Below are 11,771 nucleotides of genomic sequence, written 5' to 3' on the forward strand. Positions count from 1 at the left end.
TCTTCTCCCACTGACAATTAAATGGAAGTCTCTCCATCTATGGAGCCCTTATGTATTAACCTTCTAACTTCTACTTATTACCTTTGATGAGAGGTGGTGTATTGGCTTGTAATTCACCACACCTTTGAACAGCTCCAATCGTTAACAAGTTCCTTTCACTTTTCCACATTATTATTTTCATGACACAAGAGATACAGACTCCTTGATAAATATTGCAAATCATAGGTATGTAAAATGAAAGAAAAACACACTATTGTCATTTTAAACTCAGTCTTACCAAACATTTTTACTGTGCTTGTATGCATTATTTTTTCTTTTTGGTAGAAACTGTCTTATGTCATAAAGACTGCTGGAAGACTGGGATTTTTAAAATATTATAAATATGTAGCTATGCCATCTATTTAGGGGATATCATTCACATATCAGATTTAGGTCTACCTTCTGGAGTAATTTCTACTCATTCATCTATGGTGTCTTCCAGATTGATAAAGAATGAACTACCTTTTTATCTACATAACAACTTCCAAGACTTGGTGCAGAGTCTCAAGAGTTTTATTCAGAAATCCTGGTTAAGACTCTAAGCAAATCATTTCACTACTTGGATGACTGGGGGTTTATTTGAACATGTGTGTCATCTTACATGTATCATATATAGGATACATAACCATTGTATTAGTCTGTTCTCATGCTGCTGATAAAGACATACCTGAGACTGGGTAATTTATAAAAAAAGAAGAAAAAAGGTTTAGTGGACTCACAGCTCTATATAACTGGGGAGGCCTCACAATCATGGCAGAAGGTGAAAGGCATGTCTTACATGGCAGTAGGCAAGAGAGAGAATGAGAACCAAGTGAAAGGGGAAACCTCTTAGAAAACCATCAGCTCTCGTGGGATTTGCTCACTACCATGAGACAGTATGGGGGAAACTGCCCCATGATTCAGTTATCTCCCACTGGTTCCCTCCCACAATACGTGGGAATTATGGGAGCTACAATTCAAGATGAGATTTGGGTGGGGACACAGCCAAACCATTTCACCCATATAGATACAAGTGCATACGCACACACACATACACACACACACATGCACACACACATACACACATATACATTTTTCTTTTTAAGAATTATCACAGCATTTCTATGGGACAAACCTACATCTTACTACATGGTAGTTGAAAGGTACAGCGATTATCAAACTTTTTTTCTTTCAGTAAAAAAAATTTCCTGTTTATACATTTCTGCTCAAAAGTGGCTTTCTTATTTTGCAGAGGTGATAATTCTAACCTCGTAGAGTATGACAAAGCTTAAATTAGCTTTTTAAATTGTAGCCCTCTATACATTGGGAGCCGTGAGTTTATGATGGCAAAGACAGCCTCTCAAACACTTAACAAACTCTCTTTGTGTTTCAGTCAATTCAACAGGAATGTCCTAAGCATGTCAGACACTACATAAAGATGATAAAGCGTAAAACGCACTTCTGCATTTATGGATATTGGATGCTAATTTAAAGATACGGAAGACATACAAGGCAGAAATTATCAGAAGAAAGTCATTTTCAGTAGGCATAGGGCAAACTCAAATTTGATTCTTGCACCCCCGGATGTTCTTAGAGACAGCAAGTGGAAGGCATTTCTGACACAAAATAAAGGAAATGTGGCCAGTAGCCTGACGGTGGGCTAGAGTCACTTCACCCTGTAGGCACTGGCCACATTTCCTCGCATGAAGATGGGCGAGAGTGTTTTGAATGTTGTGTCCTGGGTTTAGCCATTCAGATTTCATTAGATAGCACGTGGTTCAGTTACCTGCACTTAGGCAATAGCCAGAAACACGCTTCAGATTCATGCTTGGGTTGATCTCCACGTCCGGTGGTTTCTAGTCCCACCTGGCTTACTTTGAACTTCCCCAGCATGGGACATACACCAGCTGTTAAGGATGCCCAATTTTAATCTTCTGGATGGTATAACTGGCTCGGAATGATCATGAGTGAGGATCAGAAAGAAGTTATCCTGAAGGCACATACACCTTTAACAAGGGCCAAAAAAATAACTCACAACCTGTCTTCCATTTTCCAGGCCACTGACAACACCAACAGCAGTGAATTTCCTCTCCAGCATCAGCAAGTCCCTGACACCGAGAGTTTCACAGCAAGGTAAATCTAATTAAAGCAGCTCTAGAAGACACCTCTGAAAAACTAGCCCAATAAAACTGCACAGCCCTACATTTTAATCATTGTGACAGGTATTTGTGATTCACAATATTTGGGTAGATGAATCACTCCATTTTTTTTAATTCCTTAAAACAAAGTAAGCCAAGCTCCTAGCTTCTGCTCACCAAAGACAGTAAGATATCCAACATCAGATCTTACTGAGGCTACCCTGTCCCCTCTTTATAAAAAAAACCCAGAGCTAATTTATACGACATCAAGAAAATAAGAAAGGAGTCTGGCTCAGGAAAACCATGAGGCCATTCCTCACCATTGTCTTCCCCACTGACCACAGGCTGGACCGCCCAGGACCCACTGCTTCAGAGACCACAGTACTTAATGCCCAGCCATCAAAGACATCCACGCTGAAACCCTCTTCTCTTCTTGGGTCCTGCCATCCCAGGAGAGCCTGAGGTCCCAGAGTTCAGGTCTTCTGTGTGCTCTAAAGTACTTTTATTTCATCCTAAAGATGAGGAAGCCATCTTCTCTCTCTCAGATGATTCAGCTCACCAAATTACATATTAAACAGAATATGGTCAATATTAAAGGGCTGCCTTCTTTATAAAATAGTTTTGTAATCCTCAAACCAATCGCCTATAAGGAAGAAGTTCTATTGGATGTGAGAACACTCAGGTTAGACAGTTGGAAGAATATTCGGAAAGCAGTGGCTGGAAGACACAGCCATCAGAAAAGGCAGCAGAATTTCCTCTGGAGTTCTAGCGAACATTAGAAATAACTGGATGGGGCTGCCTGTTAATGAGGTTCTGACTCAGAGATGGATACAGATACATTGCATTTCTGAGACACCTGTGGCTCCTTCTTTCATTCTCTTCCACATGGAATTGCCACATCATAAACATGCCACGTTTTAAATGCCTCTCACAGACTTCATGTCTGTTATCATTGCTGGTATTGCTGGGTTATTTCTTCTTATCTCTATCCAGCCAATTTTCAAGAACTTCTAAACTATTCTTTCTGCTCCTAATCACCAACCTCCACCATTACCAATTCTTAGACAATTAATCCTTACTTCACCAGTATAAATTTCTTCAAGGGAAGTGTTGGCTTTATCAGTCCTCTGTTCACAAACTTTCAGTGACCCCTTTAACCTATTGAATTAAATGCAAATGTCTGAGCTCCGTGTTTAAGGATGTCTCTCTCCCTGCCCCCCATACTGTGTGTATGTGCACATACACGCATGCATGTATTTGATATATGACACCTTACACACATACACATGCATACACATGTGGAACGCAAGACCAAGGGGTCAGGCAATAAAATCGGAATGTTAAAACTGTTTACAAAAAAAGAAAGAAAGAAAACTTTTTCAAAGCCCCAGTGGTACTGCGCAAAAAATAACAATGTGTCAAATATGATTCTGGACACAAGTAGCCTGTAGTCTATGTGGGTAAGGAAACAGCCTGCCGTGACCAATCAAAGGGAGAATTGATTCACCTCAGCTCCTGAGCATTTAGTGGTCTGCATCTCAAATTCTATTTGTCTGTTTAAAATGAGCCCTGATCTTCCTGACCCATTGTCATCTTCCACTGCTCTGCCAGGAGCTGGAAAGATGAGCAGCCCAGCTTTGTGCCAGCTCTTTTGGCTGAGACAGAGTGGTGGGATAGAATACCGGAGAAGGCCAGCTTCAGAGGACACAGTTCCCGGCTTCAAATTACATGTAAAACTGTCTCCACAGGATGCTCTCTTTTGAATATGAATTTCTAAAAGCTGACTTTTAAAATTATTTCTAGGTGCCAAAAGAATTGATTTGCCACTCTAAATTCGTATTTGCTTTGGTTTCTCTTGCATTTCATCTTTTCTACATATATCTATCTCTGTCTTGCTCTATTTCTGCTCCTTAGATATATCTGCCTGCAGCAAATGTACTTAGAAATGTATTTCCACTGACAGAGGCTGCATGAAACTCAACAAAGTGAGTTGAGAAGGAAGAGACAACCTGTATTGATCTCCCCTCCCCCGTCAGTGTCTGATTTAAATTCTGTTGCAACATTGCATTACTGGCTGTGAAGGACAAGGAGGTTTGCTGAGCAAAGAATTCTGAAATTAGTTCAAAGATGTTTCTACTTCTCTTCCTATTTTACAGAATTAAACCATAAATACATTGAAGCCCACACTCAAGCAAATCAATGAACACCAACCATCTCTTTAATGTTCCTGCTATAATATTATGAAAATAACAAAAAAGACAAAACCACTTCCTGAAATGAGATGGAGGGAAAAGGGCAAGTGAATATTGCCATAGAGCCAAGGAGGAAGTCCCCTTGACCCACAACCCAACAGCTACAATCAAATCAATTTTGTGAAGGAAGGCGTTGCAGATGGAGATTGGTAAATGCAAGCACAGAAGCAGGAGAGCTCACAGCTTCCATGGCCACCAGGAACATCTTAGTCAGTAGAACTCTCCAAGAGTAAGATCTGCATTCTTCAGGAATGAAGACTTGATCTGCCCACTCATCCACCTCACTGTGCCTGAGGCAAACCCCTTGCCTGCGTGTTTCATGGATCCAGCAAATTAATTATTTCCTCTGTCTTCTTCCTTCTTCCTCCCAGAAAGCAGCCAACCTCAGGAGCAGAGGTAACTAACATCTCCTGAGTATGTACATTGCAGGGCCAGGAGGTCCAGGGTCCTTCTTGAATATTATCTCAGTCTGTCTCCATAATAATTCTGGGAGATGGAAGTGTTGTCCTATGCAAAGAAATGGGGCTCAAGAGACTTAATCCATTGCCCAGGGTCACCCAGAAGGGAAGTGACAGGCTAGGATGTGAACACACATCTTTGATTGGGTTTCCTGAAAGGCAGTTCCTGAGGCAAGCATTTGGAAACAAGTAGGTTTATTTGGCAGGTAATTCCAGGAAGCAGGAGAGAAGAGAAAGAGGAGACAATGGGGCAGGGAAGGTGAAAATGGTCACTGAAGCAAGATTAATGAGTGATTACTGCTGTGGGCAACAGGGTCTGAAGCCAGCTCTGTGGAAGCATGTGGACTGCACCAAGAACTGGAAGGTTGGGGAATGTCACCACAAGTCCCATGGGTGGGCATTTCACCCTCTTGGGGTACAGGGTAAAGTCCCCAAATGCAGAAAAATGTCAGCATGCTGAGGACTGAGTGCCACGGCCACTAGCAAACTCAGGTGGTGTTACAGGATTGACAGGAATGTATGCCTGCTGTGCTGTAACAGTCTGATACAGCAGGGGTGGCAGCAGAGAACCAGTTCTGTGATCGCAGGGAGGCCAAGCCAGGAGATGGGAGGAGGCCCTCAAACCCATCTCCCCACGGAGGTCTTGGCTGGGATTTTTAAGGGGATCATGGGGGCAAGGGGCTAGAGAACTTGCAGTTATTGTTTGCTTGGAATAACAGGAGTGAAATCATCAGGATGTGGAAACTGCATTCTTTGGTGAGTCAGCTCCTCATGGGGTCCTTCAGATTCATTGGCGTCAGTAGTTTCACGAGTTTGCAGGACCTGGAAGAATATCTCAAACAGCTTGACCTTTCACAATGCTTATGTTGTTATCTATAGAGCAGTTAAGAGGAGCTAAAATCTTGTGGTACGGTTTACATGATTCTAGGACAACAGGCAACCCACTATAAGGAAGCAGGGCAGAGGGCAGGCCGACCTACTGGTTAGTGCTGAGTGCGTTGCAAGCTTGGTTAATTTTTGTTCCCTTCTTCCTTGATTGATTTTATAAAGCTTATAGGGATGCTTTTGGTGGGACGAGGGGTGCGAGGTAGAACACCCCTGTCATCCACCACACCAGCTGTGCCTCCAGTGCCCAGCGGGGTCTGCCCCAAGTTCTCTCCTGTTGCCACCTGATCAAACACCAGTGGTACTTCTTGCTTCACCATGACTTCATGCCTCACCAAGCAAATCCTCCTTCCAAGATGGTCACTTACCCAACTCAAACCACCAGAAGGTCAGAATGTCAAGTTCTGTGCGAGGGAGTTTGAAGGTTTGAAGGGAGTGGTTCTCAAAGAGGCAGCCCACACCAGCAACATCAGCATCACCAGGACTTGTCAGACATACAGATTCTCAGGCCCCAATTGCATCAAAGCGCTAGGCATGGAGCACTGTCATCTGAAGTTGAACAAGCCCTGCAGGTGATTCTGATGCACACTTAAGTTTGAGAACTACTGAGAGAGGTCTCTGGTGTCCCATAGGAATTGGCGCTTAAAGATAGCAACTTAGAAGCTTTTCTGAAAATTTAAATGGTTTTAATAGAAAGAGGGAAGGAAGGAAGGAGAGAGGGAGGGAGGAAGAACAGACAGAAGGAAGGAAGGAAGGGAGGAAGGGAGGGAGGGAGGGAGAAGTGAGGGAAGGAACAAAGAAAGAAAAACTCATTTTACCATTAAAAATAAATCATGTGCTTGTCATATTTTTGTAGAAGACTTGACCTACGGAATCACAAACCTCTCCTGCCACCATGGGTTTCTGAACAGAATTAAGAAAATGTATGAGGGAGAAGTACATTTCTTTTTTCACTAAACTCTAATGCAATGTAACATTTTGTTCAATTTGAGTGTAGGTTGATAAACCACAGTGGTATTGTCTGTTCCCATGACTTTGTCACCAATAAAACCACAGATACATGCAGATGCATTAGAGTTGTTGCAAATACCTAAAATAATACTTACGCACCTCACTACCTCAATCTTATTTAACGTATTCATTTTTTTTTTTTTTAAAGCTCTTTTAAAGGGACAAGGGTGTATGCTTTCTGAGTCCCAGGCCCTCATCTTTAATAAACATGAGTAGTACTTGTACGTAGATAGTTGATCCATATTTGCTTGGAAAAGAGGGGAGGAAAAGAGGGGAGGAGCAGGGAGGGAAGGCAGCCCAGAGCACAAAGGGAGGAAATACTACATACTCGCAGTAGTCCCTTTAAAAGAGCCAAACACAGAAGAAAATGAGAAGTGGGAGGGCCAAGAGGAGAGGGAGCGGGGAAAGATTCAGCCTAAAGGAATGGGCTCAAGGAAAACCACATTCCTGTGCAAGTAGGTACTGAACATGGACACATACGTCTCAGTCAACAGTGGTGTGTTAAGTGCCTGCTCTGTTCCAGGCAGGATGCTAAGACCTAGGGAGAAAATGGTAAACCAGGCCCTTCTCTCAAACTCACTTTAAGCTCATCAAACCAGAACGAATATTTTCATCAAGCAAATATGGATCAACCGTCCTCATGCAAGTACCACTCGTGGTTATTAAAGATGAGGTCCTGGGACTCGGAAGGCATACATTCTCGTCGGTCAGTCAAGGTATAAAACAATTCAGAATTACAAGGGGTATGGATGAGCCAGGAAGATGTTAACAAGTTCCTAATCCGCATCCAGACTAGGGTTGGGGAATGTCGAAGGCAGCCTGGGGAGGTGCCACTTAACCTGGGTGGGGGGACAGTAGGACCTCAAGTTTGGAAAAAGGTGATTAGACCAGCACAGCTGAAACAAAAGGAATACATAGGAGCGTGGACGTACTTGCTTAGAAAATTAAACCAGAGCCAAGATTGATATGGTTCCAACGGCTGGGCTAAATCTGAAGTCCTATTAGCCACAAAGATTATTCTAGAACTTGTGTTTCTTTTTGTACCAGGATGCCATCAATACAGAATCAAAAGCGGATAAACTTCTTTCAGTTCCCATGCATGACATATACTTAATGTAGCTAAAAAAACCGATACTGCCGCCTGCTGTGATTCCGTCCTGCGAGGCTGTTCTTTTGAGCAGTGGTGGTTTATCTCCGTCCGCCTTCTCTTCCAAGTGCGTGCCGCCACCTGATGGAAGATTCGATAGACATGGACATGAGCCCCCCGAGGCCCCAGAACTGTCTTTTCGGCTGTGAACTAAAGGCTGACAAAGATGATTACTTTAAGGTGAATAATGATGAAAATGGGCACCAGTTATCTTTAAGAACAGTCAGTTTAGGGGTTGGCGCAAAGGATGAATTGCACATTGTTGAAGCAGAGGCAATGAATTATGAAGGCAGTCCAATTAAAGTAACACTGGCAGCTTTGAAAATGTCTGTACAGCCAACGGTTTCCCCTAGGGGCTTTGAAATAACAGCGCCAGTGGTCTTACGATTGAAGTGTGGTTCAGGGCCAGTGCATATCAGTGGACAGCACTTAGTAGCTGTGGAGGAAAATGCAGAGTCAGAAGCTGAAGAGGAGGAGGATGTGAAACTCTTAAGTATGTCTAGAAAGCAGGTGGCAGCAAGTCTCCACAGAAAAAAGGAAAACTTGCTGCTGATGAAGAAGATGATGATGATTGTGATGATGAGGAAACTGAAGAAAAAGCACCAGTGGAGAAATCTATACACGATACTCCAGCCAAAAATGCACAAAAGTCAAATCAGAAGGGAAAAGACTCAAAACCGTCATCAACACCAAGGTCAAAAGGACAAGAATCCTTCAAAAAACAGGAAAAAATTCCTAAAACACCAAAAGGACCTAGTTCTGTAGAAGACATGAAAGCAAAAATGCAAGCAAGTGTAGAAAAGGTGGTTCTCTTCCCAGAGCAGAAGCCAAGTTCATCAATTATGTGAAGAACTGCTTCTGGATGACTGACCAGGAGGCTATTCAAGATCTCTGGCAGTGGAGGAAGTCTCTTTAAGAAAATAGTTTCAAGAATTTGTTAAAAATTTTCCGTCTTATTTCATTTCTCTAACAGTTGATATCTGGCTGTCCTTTTTATAATGCAGAGTGAGAACTTTCCCAACTGTGTTTGATAAATGCCCAGGTTCTATTGCCAAGAATGTGTTGTCCAAAACGCCTGCAGTTTTTAAAGGTGGAACTCCACCCTTTGCTTGGTTTTAAGTACGTATGGAATGTTATGATAGGGCGTAGTAGTAGTGGTGGTTAGACGTGGAAATGGTGGGGGGGACAAAAATATACATGTGAGATAAAACTCAGTATTTTAATAAAGTAAAAATAATAATACTGCCAGTGGTAGTGATCATCAGTCATACATATATATAATATATATTAAAAATATAAAATATTAAATAAAATATTAAAATAATATTAATATATCTTTACAAATATATATTATATACACATACATATATATGTTTTAGAGACAGTCTGGCTCTGTGGCTCAGGCTGGAATGCAGTGGCACAAACAGCTCACTGCAGCCTCGAACTCCTAGGCCCAAGCAATCCTCCCACCTCAGCCTTCCTAGCAGTTAATACTACAGACGCATGCCACCATGCACAGATATATATTTTTTAAATTTTGTAGAAACAGGGTCTTGCCAAAATTTTGTAGATACAGGGTCTTGCTGTGTTGCCCAAACTGGTCTTGAATTCCTGAACTCGAGCGATCCTCTCACCTCAGTCTCCCAAACTTCTGGACTACAGGCAAAAGCCACCGAGCTCAGCTCAGTTTCTAGTCTTTATTCTTCCTTCTTTCCCCACGTTATGTGATCATCTGATAAAATCAGCTTCAGAATGTCTAGTGACCATTTATTTAGTTGCAAATGGCTATTCCTCTGTCAGTTACAAGCTTGGGGCGCCCTCTAGAGGACAAATGAAATATGCTTGCTTGGGAATCTTTTTAATTGGGGCTGCACAGAGGAATAATCTGGGGAGCTTTAGAAATTCCTGCTGCTGGGCCCACACTTACAAATGGAAATGTAATGGGTCTGCAGTGTGGCATGGGCATTAGAGTTTCCTAAACGGCACCCAGCTTTATAATAATTCTTGGAATCAGAGAATATTGGCCCTCCAAATGTGTTGTTCTTTTTTTCAGAGTTCTGCTGGCTGTTCCAGGCCTTTGGCATCTCCATGTAATTTTAGAATCAGCTTATCAATTTCTAAAAGAAATGCCTGCTGAGGGCTGGATCAGTAAGTCCTTTGTCCTCCCTTCTGCAGCCTTCTGCCTGCTGGTGCCAAGCTGCAGAAGGGAGGGCAAAGGACTTACCAATCCAGGAAGATGAGGAGAGATGAGAGGAGATGAGAGCCATGGAAGGATGGATTTAAAAAGCCAGCAAGGCAAAAGGTGGCTGGGACCAGGTGAGGTTAGGGATGACAAAGAAAAATAGTATTGCTTGCCGTTCCATTGCAAAAATGATTCCATTGCTGTCTTCTGAACTCCCCCAAAATCCCCCCACAAAGTACACAATGTTCATCAATGCTTTCAGCCAGTGGACTTCAGGCAAAGCTCAAAGGAGGTGCTGTTTCACAAATCCTAAGGCAAAGCAGAGACTGGAAATATGAGAAGCCTAGACACTGAGAAGGTCCTGTGAACGCAAGGCTCCCAAACCTCTTAGCCAGTCTTTCAGATTGGGTCTTAGACATTGATGGTCAAGCGAGTATACCTGGATCTCTGGAAGGCAAGATAGATGACAATTTGATAAATGTGTCATGCCAGGGCCTTAACCTTTCTTCTCCCATACGTGCACGAGATTCCTCTTCTTCAGAGGAAGAAAGAGTCACCACCTTTTCTTGGCTGGCAGTGGGTAGGAGGGGAGTGAGTGTGAATCAGCCTGAGCAAGGCTGGGGATATGAAATCAGCACAAGGCACAGGGATTCCCTTAAAGAAGGCAGAGAAATGACAATCCAGAGGAAAGTTAGTAAGCCTAAATCAGCACAGCAAAAGGGATCCACATGCAGAACAGGAAACAAAGAAAGAAAAATCAGAAAAGAATATGTGGTGATATCATACATTTCGTATTTCACACCAACTGTAAATTACAAGGGATTGATTTTCTTCAAGTGCGGGGACATTAATATGGAAGGGAAATATACATGTTCTAAGGCATGGCTAATGGCCCTGGACAATTGGGAACAGAGACGTCACAGTATTTAGTCTCTAATATTCATAATTATATTTCAGGTGGTTGGGCATTACGTTTTGGGGATGCGGTTTCTCAGAACAGATTTCCCAAACTGCATAAATAATATTACATAATATTTCATGGTACTAGGGAAATGCCATTGTGCATAAGACGGCTCCATGGTTGAGATGTATTGCTCAGAGAACCACTTCTGTAAATTTGGTGAAATAGATCCAGTTTGTGGACATTGGAGGGTTTATGATTGGGGTCAGGACCGAGTCTCACAGTAACTTGAAGGTCATGGTTAGGAATTTTGCTCTTTATGTAAAGAGCAACCAGAGCAGTGGAAAAGCCTGGCCTCATTTACCGCTTGGAATCCAGGGGTGCTCTCCAGCCTGGAGGTCCGATGCGGAGAGGCCGGCGCTCGCTGGTGCAGGCCGTGCCCGTAACGGTGCTTGTTTCCTCTCTGCAGCTTTGAGATCACGCTCCCTTTTGCTTTTCTTGTTTCCCTGCCTGGGTCTGATCAGAAGTTCATTTCGGATTTTATTAAGACTTAGAGATGGTCTTCCTCCATTGTTTTCGTCTCACCATTGGCTCAGGTGAAAAATTAAACTGATGTAAGTCACCTGCGTGTGTTGCAGAACCTGAAGCCCCAAATTTAAGCCGTCAGGGAGTGTGTTGGTGGCGGCATCTCCTGGTGGAAGGTGGTATTGACTTGCTTGGTCTCTAAAATCCCTGTATACAGTTAAAAATTATTGAGGGCCCTAAAGAATTTCTGTACA

The 11,771-nt window shown here is 42.7% G+C and overlaps 1 pseudogene; it reads left to right on the forward strand.

Annotated features, from left to right (window-relative positions):
- The first annotated feature begins 7,993 nt into the window (after positions 1–7,993).
- Positions 7,994–8,833, forward strand: LOC105732959 (nucleophosmin-like; annotated as a pseudogene).
- Positions 8,834–11,771: the final 2,938 nt, after the last annotated feature.

This window comes from Aotus nancymaae, unplaced genomic scaffold (genome assembly GCF_030222135.1).
Source record: "Aotus nancymaae isolate 86718 unplaced genomic scaffold, 86718_ANA_hifiasm-v0.15.2.pri h1tg000001l, whole genome shotgun sequence".
In the NCBI taxonomy this organism is placed as follows: Eukaryota; Metazoa; Chordata; class Mammalia; order Primates; family Aotidae; genus Aotus; species Aotus nancymaae.